Here is an 11,021-nt window from a genome sequence, read left to right on the forward strand (position 1 = left end):
TACTAGTCTCTCCTTTCACTTGGAGGGGATAGGACAAGAAGGAAGATGACTTCATTTCTTTTTGGAGTTGCTCTTCAAGTTTAACCTCTCAGAACAGAGTCCCTTATCAGGTCCCCAAAGCACCTGGCAGGTAGAAGACAGCTGGCAGAGGCAGAGGAGGACTCAACCCAAGTAAAGGAGGAAGCTTGCTAGCTGGATCTCATTTACAAGTTACAAATCCTAAGCAGGTCTGACCTCCAGCGTCCACTCAGAAAGCAGAGGAGCACACTCCAGGAGCTCATTTTGCTAATGGTGCCTGCACTGGTTGTCTTTTCATTCAGCTGGTCTCTGCTGACAAATAGAGCTAGGCAGGTTAACTTTGAGCTACTCCCTTCAAGCACAGCCCGCATTTAGCTTCGTAAAAACGTACAGTTTTATGCTAATAGGGCTGGGACTAAACTGAGCAATGCTGGCAAATCTGGCCACGCACCATCATCCCTCGAGCAGAGCTAGCCAGGATTTTGCATGACAATGGCTGGATGCATGACTAAAGTCTGGGCAAAGCTTTGGTGGCATCTATTTATAACCCGCTCACCAACTTGGATACCCTTCTGCTCTAAACGCTGGTACCCCAGCCAGTCCTTCCACTTTCTTTTGATCTCCCAGGCTGGTTCGCCCCTTACCCTCTCAATGGCGCAACACCTTTCCTTCCCTACAGGAGCAACCAAGAGCTGCTCGTTTGCAGACACCTATAAGCAATATCCACAAAGCAGGAACATTCTCAAAAAAAATTAACATGTGATTTTCTGTAACAAAGTGAAATGGTTCCAGCAGGCTTAACACATTGTCTGCGATAAGGGGTGTGTGTGTGTGTATACATGGTGTATATGTGGTGTGGCAGCTGTTAAGTGTCCCACCTTTGTGTCTCACTTCCCAAAGCAACACTTCACACTTGTTGCTTTGGATGGACTAACCAACCTTTAAAGCAGAGGCTGTTTGAGGACAGAAGATGGCTGGAAGACACATGTGCCCTTATGAGGATTAAAATGCTACCTTAGGCTGACCGAGAAGCATTTTCCCCGTGGAGTCACCAAACCTCTCAGCCCTGTGAGGCTGTGGGAGTCATGGTAGCACAGAGGATACATTACCACATACACCTCAGCAGCACGAACATCAGTTTTTGAAGCTCCTGATTCTCGCAGACCAAGCGAGCAATCTTCCAGAAACCTAGCGTGCTGTATAATCAACGTTAAAGCTTCTATTTAGTGAAAATTAAAGCTCCTGTAGGTTCTTCTTCCCTCTGAATTCCCCTCACCTTCACTAACTGAGCTTGGACTCTGCTTCTATCCAAGCACTGTACCTGCTTCAACTTTAAAATTTCATATTATAGTCTATATATATATAGAGAGAGAGAGTCAATATTATAGGCAGTAGTCAATAGCATTAGTCAATCTTCCTAAATAACACCTTGCTAAACTCCTACTTAGGGTCTGCATCCGCTGTATAAGAGTGGCTCGCAGCAGACCACCACTGAACGAAGATTACTAATTCACAGGCTTTTTTAATCCTAGCAGAGGTGATCTCAATACTCTGCTGTACCTAGATGAAGACTAGTGACGTTAGCTCTGTGCATCCACCACCACTGAAACTCTACAGAGAGGGGAAAGCACTGAGGGACGAGCAAACCAGCACCAGAGTGGTATGCAACTTGCAGAAGAAAATATGATGCTGAATGCTCCCCAAGTGCATTCATTTCCTAGCTGAGGTCCCACTGATCTTGACCTGGCATCTCCCAAGGATCTCCTCCATTCAAAAGCTGGGGAGATCTGTTGTGCAGCCAGTCCTACTCCTCCTACAGCATGCCAGAGGGCCGATGAGGAAGAAAGGCTGTGATGAAACCCAAGACTAGATATGTCATTTTCAACTGATTTAGCTGAAGCCTGCTGCTCAAAGGGGCAGTTGCACCCACCTCCACCCTCAGTAACAAACTGATTTCTCTCAGCATCCTTGCTGATGGCAAAGCCCAGCTAACACGGAAAGGTGTTTCGAGGATAAATACACAATTGCAATCAGTAGTGTCAAAGACTTGTATTAGCTAGCTGCCCTCCACCAAGGCAACACTACAAACAGTACAAAACTTATTTTATGTTGTCTCCTTAGAAGTGTAGCTCACACCTCTGGCATCCCCTTACAGAGTTTGACTCTAAGATTTAGAAATCCCCAATTCAAATCGTGTCAACTGTAATCTTAATTTGGGGGTGGAAAAAATAAGTCCCCAAAATACAGGAAGGACTGCACAAGACTGAAAGCAAGTCATGAACTTCAAGTACTTTGCTTCGTTAAAAGCATTAACCCAAGGCACACAGGAGAGCTTAGCAATAACTGAACATACAGAGTTCCACTCTGTGCATTCCATGGAGAATTGCATCCTCTTTCCCCAGTATAATTTCTACCCAAACTATCTTTTAACTTCAGTTAGAGTACACTACATTCTGCCTACAGGAGGATGAAAACTACATGCTCTATTTACTTTTTTTTTCTTTTCCGGGGTTTTTAGTGTTCCCCTTCTCAGGGAAAGGACACCACGTAGGAACACACTTCTGATCTTTCCACCCATGCCAGCTCCCAGCTCACCAGCTTTGTTTAGTGTTACAGGTAGGGTGCATCAGGCAGACATACCACAAACACACAGAGGATCCTTGGCTGGTGAAGCAAGAAAAAAAAATTAAAAAAAGGTACGTTGCATCTCAGTAACACCAACAGAATTATGAAATTCTACCCCACCAACCTCATCAGAGGATCTCCCCATCCATCTGCCTCATGTAAGCCAGCGGGACCGATAAACGTAAGTGGAGCGCATCCCTTCCCCTCTGGTATCGCAGAGAAGAGAGGAGCAGCAGCGCTGACACAGAAAGAGAAGGAACAAAGCGGGGACAAGGCTGGATTCAGCTGGCAGAACACCGCACGGCTCCCTCCTCACACCCAGCTCCGCTCCTGCCTGCTCACTCCTCCGTGGGAGCAATGAAGGCAGGAGAGCCTGGGTACCCTCCTCTTCCCGCGCAAAACGGCCTCTCCCGTAGCAGCTCCGCTCCCCAGCTTTTTACCAAATAAGATCTTAAAAATCTGCATTTTTTTATTTCAGGTTTTCCAATCAGGTAAGCAGGGTCTCCTGGCATTAGAGATCAGCTGTTAAATAGGTGTCAGAATCCAAAGCAAAAAGAAAAAGGCAAATAGAGAATAGGAAGAAAGCAAATCAGGAAGGTTTCGGCACCTGTTGGAACCACGACATGCCTGTGGATAAGCACTGTCTTCATGAACAAGTTGTGAAAGCGCCACTAGAGAGGATTTCGGTCCTCGCAGACCGAGGACCCTTCTGAAAAAGGGCAGGGAAATCACATACCTGCAGATGATGTGTTTAACACGTGCGGGGGCTTTTTAAAAGGTTTCCTTTCAAGGGAGAAAGGACTCAAAATTTGGGAGCAACAAACCTAAGTCTCCCCTCACCCTGGAGGGGCGGCTCCAACCCTGGAGCCATCACAGATGTCCTGCGGGACAAGTCCCCCATGGGATTTCAACGCTGTGTATCACGGTGCCTGCTAGAAAGCAGCCAGCTCAGGTTCCGGCAGCGCTGCTGTATGTGTGCTAACCCAGCCGCAGGACTTCCAGAACATGACCCAGCTTGTTCAGCAATCGCTGGTATATTTTTTTGCTTGGTGCCACACAGCCCAGATCCCTTGCCTGTAACACGGGAATAAGCCCCCAGCCCTGCTGCAGAAGGGTGCTGTGCAGAGAGGCACATCCGTGACCAAAGAAGTAATGAGAAGTATCCAAAAGAAAAAGGTGCTGGAAAAGCATTACGTGAAGCTTTCGGAGCAGTTAGGAGAGTTTTCTGCAAGGTGACAGGGTGACAGCCGGCGGATTACATGCCAGAACCCACCATGAGGCAGACGGGACACGAATAAACTCCACTCATCTCCATCCAGATGGGTAACAAGTTGCTACGGCGCTGATCTGTGCTTTGCCAAAGCAGCAAACGACCTGGGCATTAAACTCCACCGCAAAGAGACAATCCAAACCAAGCTTTACACTCAGGACAGAGGTTAGCATCGTTTTGCCCAGGTTCCTGAGTACACTTTCCCCATGCGCACAGAGAATTATCAGAATACTTTTATTTATTTATTTATTATTTTAAATAAAAAGAAGACACAAGACCCCACAGGAGTTCAAAAAAAGCAGCACATCCCCAAAAGCGCACACCCGACCTAACAGGCTGAAATGACAGCTATTACGGGACTCTCTTTTCTGTTCCAGCTTTAACAGCCGTAAAAGCTTTCCAATGCTGGAGAAAACCAGAACAGCAATCTGGACAGAAAACGATTCATAAATCCTGGAAACGTAAATGATCCGCCTGCCAATTCCAACGCGATGCTCCCGGCTCCAAGAGCCACACGTGCCAGGAGCCTGCGCGGAGGGCTCCCCCGGCAATCCGGGCTGGGGAGGACAGGGAGAGCATCCCCCTTCCCACCCTGCTTCCAAAAGCAGTCTAAATCACCCAGAGTTTCCCCAAACTTTAGCAAATTACTGCCATTTTACTGGGTGAGCTACCACGTTGAAGCTTTTCAAACAAGTCCACGCTGAGACCATGTACCTTAACCAGAAGCAGTGGGTGGGAGGGACGAGGATGAGATACTTTGGGGTGAGAAAGCATGGCTTCCTTTTGCAAGGAGCGCACCGGCCTGAAAAACTGCTAACTTCACCCGGGCAGGGAAGAAAAGACCCTAAAAAGTGGTTTTCTGCTCCCAGAGATCCAGCACGGGCTGACACTAGGCTGCCAAGGCACTTTTATGTGACGAAGGAATTTTACAGGTGCTTTAAAATTAGTATATTAACATAAGGTGCCATTTTATGATATAGTATTAACGGCACAATATTTAGAACAACGTATACCTCTTTGAAACTGTTTTTTTTTTTTTTTTTTTAATTACAAGTTAGGACTGGAAGACTAAGTGCAGATAGAGCCATACTGAAATAAGTTGGGCATTTCCCACTTGTTTACTGACCCCACACCTTTTAGCACGACCGATGAATATAAAAGCAACAAGTTAGAAAAGAAACGTAAGGTGTTAGGTCATCCTTAAGCTACACTTCAGCGCACGAAACAGGTTTTGATTCCTCTGGACAGCGCAGGAGATTAAAAATCCCCACACAGCTCGAGATGCCTTTGATCACTTGTTCCAGCGCTACTTTCAACAAATTATTTTTTAGTTTTGTATCGTTTTAGTGGTGCAAATAACTGCATTTCTTCTGGGAGGTACCCTTTCCCTCAGCGCACTGAATACACGTGTGATTTGCACAAATGATGACTATAAAAACTCATTCTGAACCTCGGCCAGGAAAACATAGAAAAGACAGTATTTAGCTAAGCAGATACCAAGCACGCTCGTATTTTTAAACCTACCTAAACCCCACGGCCAGCCTCCTACAACCCCAGGAAAAAACCTAACATAGTTCCTATGGATGTACAGCAGTCTGAAGAATTAAAAACCGTGGCTGAAATATCAAGTGCAAGTCTCCGCCAAGTTCAAGCACAACACCGTGCAGAGAGGATGCGTAAAAAAGGATGCCAGCTTGCTATTAAAAACGCTTAAAAATTAATGCGTGCGAGAGGAGCTCTCCGGTTTCCATATATCTATACGTCGCTCCAACAGGTCCTTACGGATCGCTGCGGTATTGAGCTGAAAAACTGCAACAGGGGCTCTGAGAAGCGACGGGGGAAGCCTCAGCGATCCCGGGTGCCGTTTCGGAGGGGGCACGGGGAGCGGTCCGGTAAGAGGCGGGAGGCGCTGGACGGGGTACGAGCCGGTGGAGGGGTACGAGGGGCGGCGGAGCGGGACCCCGCCGGGCGGCTATTCAGCGGCAAAACGCTTCCCAGTGGCAACTTCTCCAGGAAGTTGGGGCGGGCGGGGGGACACCGGAGCCGGGGGAGCCCCGCGGCCCCCCCGGGCTCCAGCCGGCTCTCGGGACCCCCCCCCCGGCCGGGCAGCGCGGGGAGGAGCTCCCCGGGGGCAGCGCCGGCGGAGGATCCAGCGCGCAATGCGGCCGGTACCGGGGGCGTGCAATGCGGGAGAGAGCTCGCGGGGGGCGGTCCCGCCGCAGCCCGGGAGCGGCACCGGGCGGAGGGCGGGAGGAGGGGCGGAGGGAGGCGCCCGCCTCGCAGCGCGCCCAGCGGCCGCCGCACGCTCCGCCCGCCGCTCCCGCCATGCCGGGGCCGGGACACCCCCTCGCGCCCGGCGGGGCGGGGCGGGGCGGGAGGACGCGCGGGCGCCCGCGCGGGCCAGGGCTCCCCGGGGAGCCGCGCCGCGGGCACCGGCCCCCCCCATCCTTCCTCCTCCGCCGTCCCTCTCCTCCTCCTCCTCCTCCTCCTCCCGCACCCCCCCCGCCAGCGCGCGCGGCACCGGCGCCAGGCCCCGCCCCCTACGGATCGCCGGAGGGGGCCGGCACCGGGCCTGGTGGCCCCCCCCGTCCGTCCGCCCCCCCCCCCCCTTTACCTCGAAGCGGGCCCTGGCAGCGGCCGAGTCTCCCTCAGGGTCAGGGGGCGGCGGGGCCGCTGCGGGCCCCTCCCGCGCGGGCGGCGGGGGCGGGCTGTCCCCGGTGCGGTGAGGTGGGGGGGTCCCCGCGCCCCTCCTCCCGGAGGGGGGGGGCGGGCGGGGGCGGCGCCGGGGCCCCGGGCGGCGGGGGGGGGCTCGGAGGGAGGGGGGGTTTAAGATGGAGTAACCGTCTCTCGGCCGCCGCGGCGGAGCGCTGCCCGCTTCTCTGTTCCCCGGGAAATCCCGCCCCTCCCCGCGCAGGGGGGGAGCCCCGAACGCCCATTGAGCGCGCCACACGCCCGTCAGCCCCGCGACCAATCGCCGCCTTGGTCCCGCCCACCTCGCCCGCCCCTATTGGCCGCGGCCCCCAGGAAGGGGATGTGGAGAGGAAGGGAGGGAAGAAGGGAGGGGGGGAGCGACCGCCGAAGAAAAATGTCCGTATAAGCAACGAGCCCCGCCCCCGTCCCGCCTCCTCCGCTGCCCCATTGGCGGCGGACGAAAAGCGCCAGCCAACCGGCGAGCAGGCAGAGCGATCGTCACGTCGGGAAGCCCGCCCACGCGGCGGCACTGACCACGCCTCCGACCGACGAGGCCCCGCCCCCTCTCTGGGGAGCCCTTTTGTGGAATGTTTACATCGGCCGCGGCCCGCGCGCGCGCGCGCGCGCGCCCCCCTCCCCCTCACGGCGCGCGCGCACGTGCTCGCCGCCCCTCCCGGCCCCGCCGCCAAAGCCCCCCCCCCCCCCCCCCGCCGCCGGTTGGCGGCGGGGGGGGGGGGGGGGGGGGCTTTGGCGGCGGGGCCGGGGGGGGGGCGGCGCGGCTCTGCCTTTTGTCCCCGACCCCTTCACTTCCGGGATGGCAGCGCCCCACGTGGGGCGGGCCAGTTACACGTGGGGGGGGACACACTCACACACACGCACGCACGCACTGGGGGGGGCAGGGGGGGGCGGGAGGGAGAGGCCCGCGCGCCACGGGGGCGTGCCCGCCGCCCCGCGGCCAATGGGGGCGGGGGGCGGGGCCGGCGCGGCGGCCGCTCCCCCCTCCCCCTCACACACACACTCACTCACTCACTCCCCCCCCTCCCTCCCCCCCCCCCGGCGTCGCGCGCTGCCCGCCGCGCGCTTCCCGCCGGCGGCCGTTGGAGCGCGCGGGTCGCTCCTTCCCTCAGCCCGACGGCAGCGACGGCGCCGGGCCTCTTCCCGCCCCCGGGGAAGCAAATCCCGGTCTGTCGTGAGGCGGGGGGGAGGGGGGGAGCAGCTGTTACATACCCTCAACGCGCAGGCGAGGAGCCCTGAATGGAGGGGAACTCCCCCCGGGGCGGATTGGCCCCGCGATGCCGATCGTCACGGCCGGACCGCCCACCGGCGGGGGTGGGGGGGGCTGAGGGAGAGGCCTCACCGTGGAGGGCGGGAGGGAGCTGACCCCCGGCCCTGCAGCAAACCCTGCCCTCGCGGGGGTGGGCGAGCGCTACCCAGTCCCCTCTGCCGTTGATAAAACACGAGCTGGAACTGGGACAGCGGCTGCGGGTTTTAATTCTTTTATTATTTTTTTTTCTCCCGGGGTTTACAAAGTTGTGGAGGGAGTTGCTGGCTTCCCCTCTGCTGCAGGCACCGGCCCCCTGACTGCCCGAGATCAAGGCTGGAGGAGCCAGGCCTGGCTTTGGATTAGCTGTCACCAGGCCTGCTGCGCGCCTGGTCATCCAGAGCGCACTCAGGAGGGGGAAAAATAAAAACGCACCCACTCTAAACTTCTATTAAAGTATGTATTTCGAGCATCTTCACTCAAACAAGGTCTAAACCTCTTGTGTTTTTTTCTTGTGTGTTCTTAGCTGCTAAAAGGTCTCTGGCCAGGGGTGTTTGAACCTGCACAGGCTGCTGGGGATCGAGCCTGAGTCTAAGAAGCTGGTGACAAGGAAGCAGGAGGTCTGAGAAATGAAATGCTCCGGAGCCAGGCTGTTTCCAAATTCCCAGGGCTCAGCGCGCACTAGGAAAATTACAAGCACTAAAGTAATTGTAATTAGCAAGGCAGTGTGCACGCAGCCAGGAAACCCTGAAAGCCAAATGAGACAGGTGGGGGCAGAAATAGCATCGCCACTTCGGGGTTTCCCTGCAATGGCTTTAAATCCCATTTGCAGCCTTGACCAGCGCTTTGGCTTTCATCCTTTGGCTTGTTTCAGTTTAGGATATCCCCGCTGTGAATTTTGCCTGTGGTGATTGACCCCCATCCCTCCAAGCCCTTCCCTGCCCTGGGGCGCTCTGGGCAAGGGGAGATGCTGCAGATAGGGCAAGGCAAACCTGCTGCTGGCCCATTTCTCCCACTGCTCTCCAAATAACGCAAAGTTTTACTTTCCAGTAACACTGGGATCTCCCTGTGAAGCAGACATTTCCACAGAGATCTGTATTTATGCTGCCGAGTGGGACCTGCTGGCACGGAAAGGAGTGGATGGATCAAAACTTTGTGTTGTGCAAGAGGACTGAAAACACTGGCTTTGACAAGAGATGCAGCCCTGGAAATAGTTGTGGGGGGTGAGTGTTTGGGTAGTTTTCCCATGGAAAATGCTTAAAACCCTTTCCTCTGCCACTGGCACCTTCATCCCTCCTCGAAGGGAGCTGCTGCTGTCTACGACAGCAGCATACCCAAGCAGTTCCCATTCAGAGCTGGTGTTGGTGATCTCCCTCCCTCTCGTCTTCACCTAAGCACGGTTTTCTCCTGGTTAATCCTCCTCGCCCCCCGCCCCGTGCTGCCCCCCCCAGGGTGAGCCCGATGGGTGGAGGCAGCTGAAGAAATCCCCTGCCCCGTCTTCTGCTGTCATTTGTCTGTCAAAGGCCACCAAACTGGTTAAAAATCCCCAAACCTCAAGTTTAAAGTCCAAAACCACTGATGGCTGATCTTACCACAAGAAGAGTTGAAAAGGGAAACATTTTAAAAGTCAAAAAAGAAAAATTAAGCTTAAAAAACCATATTAACGTGAACCTGAAGTGCCTTTTGATTAAACACCCTCCAGTACCATGCTGCCTGGTATTCCTACCGTGACACTCCAGGACATGGGTCTCCTCAGAAATGTTTCAGTTCTCTGTGCCCACATCGCATGGAATCAAGCTAAAAGGTGCGACCGCCTTCACCCACGGCCACAGTGGGGGCTTGGTTGGGACTCGCAGCCTGTGGAAGGGAGATGGGCTGGGCACACCTGTGCGCCACGTGGGACGCTTGGCACCACCTGCAGCTTTCGGGTCTGGACCCCACACCTTGCTGAAAGCCCCGCTGAGCCTGGGAGAGCCACTGCCGACAGCACAGGCTTGAAAACAAGCTGCAAATACCCTGCTTTCTGCACGTGTGCCAACAAAAAAGCCCAGCTGGGGTGAAGAACACGTTTGGCAGCGAGGGGGGAGGGCCCTGGGATCCTTCCTCCTGAGGACGAGGGGTTCCCTCGGATGCTGGAGCCTCCCTGCAATGGGTGCCGGGAGGGAAACTCGAGGCCAGCCTGAGCCAGAGGAGCCGCTCTGCAGGTCAGACTGTGTGGGCTGATGCTGCTCAAGGAGCACAGCGGGGCAGAAAATGGTACCTAGAAGAATGGGACACTCCAGCTGAAAGGAAACCGCTCCACAGGCAGGACGTGCACAGCTCCAGGGATGCTCAAAACACCCACCTATCACTCAGCTGTGGGTGCCGGGGCATGCATCCCCTAAAGACGGATGCCCTGCTTCCTCCGGTTCTTTTCCAGCCATCCAGCCCATGTGTTTGGCCCCGGTTCGGCATGGCCAAGCCTGTCTGCACCTCAAGCGCAGGGGAAAGCTTCCCCCTCTGCCAACCCCAGAAAGGCGCTGGCCTCCTTGGCTTTTTCAGACTCCAGCTGAGCAAACACAGGTGCTGCTCTTCCCACCCACCGGCGTTTCCTCTCACCCGGGAGCCTCGCTGGGGACGGCTGCTCTGGGGCATGTGCTCTCCCGCAGGCTCTAGGGCTTGATTTGCACCAGCCGCCTCTTTTCTTCCCTCGCCCCGAAGCCTCAGGCTGCAGCTGCCGCTCCAGGACTGGCATCGCTTGCACCTGAAGGCGCTAGGGCTGGCTGTCAGCCCAGGAGCCCCTGGGCAGCCCAGCCATGTTGCCCCCAGCCGTGCCTGTGTGTTTTTGCGCCCTACATGCCTGCAGGTCCGGCAGCACAGAAGCGGTGCCCTCACTCCCAAATCCAGCAGCAAAATGCCTTTTCCCAACACTGCCATCATTTTACAGGGCAGTTTTGCAGAAAGCTCCCAGGACGCTCCCCAAACCACAGCTGTACTTGCCAGGGAAATAACACCAGAAGTGCCCAACAACTCCATTCTTTTAATCTCCGCTTCCATCCCTTGAGCGTTACATGTAGCAGCAATGGGATTCCTCGTTCCAGTTAGCAGCCGCCCATCCTTTTGCTGTTGCCTCCATTTGCATTAGAGGCAAACCCTCCCAGCCACCCCGAAATCACT

At 55.5% G+C, this 11,021-nt stretch overlaps 1 protein-coding gene across 2 annotated transcripts in view; it reads right to left on the bottom strand.

Annotated features, from left to right (window-relative positions):
• The window catches only part of SIN3A (SIN3 transcription regulator family member A), a 37,070-nt gene extending 29,196 nt beyond the window's left edge, over window positions 1-7,874 (bottom strand). The window contains exon 1 of one of the 2 annotated variants that reach the window (XM_075505671.1): window positions 7,832-7,874. The gene's annotated coding sequence lies outside the window, so the exon portion shown is untranslated. Of the gene's footprint in view, window positions 1-6,527; window positions 6,723-7,831 lie in introns of those variants that run through there. The other variant, XM_075505670.1, reaches the window with a different exon arrangement.
• Between the last annotated feature and the right edge of the window lie 3,147 nt (window positions 7,875-11,021).

The sequence above is a fragment of the Mycteria americana genome, chromosome 6 (genome assembly GCF_035582795.1).
Source record: "Mycteria americana isolate JAX WOST 10 ecotype Jacksonville Zoo and Gardens chromosome 6, USCA_MyAme_1.0, whole genome shotgun sequence".
In the NCBI taxonomy this organism is placed as follows: Eukaryota; Metazoa; Chordata; class Aves; order Ciconiiformes; family Ciconiidae; genus Mycteria; species Mycteria americana.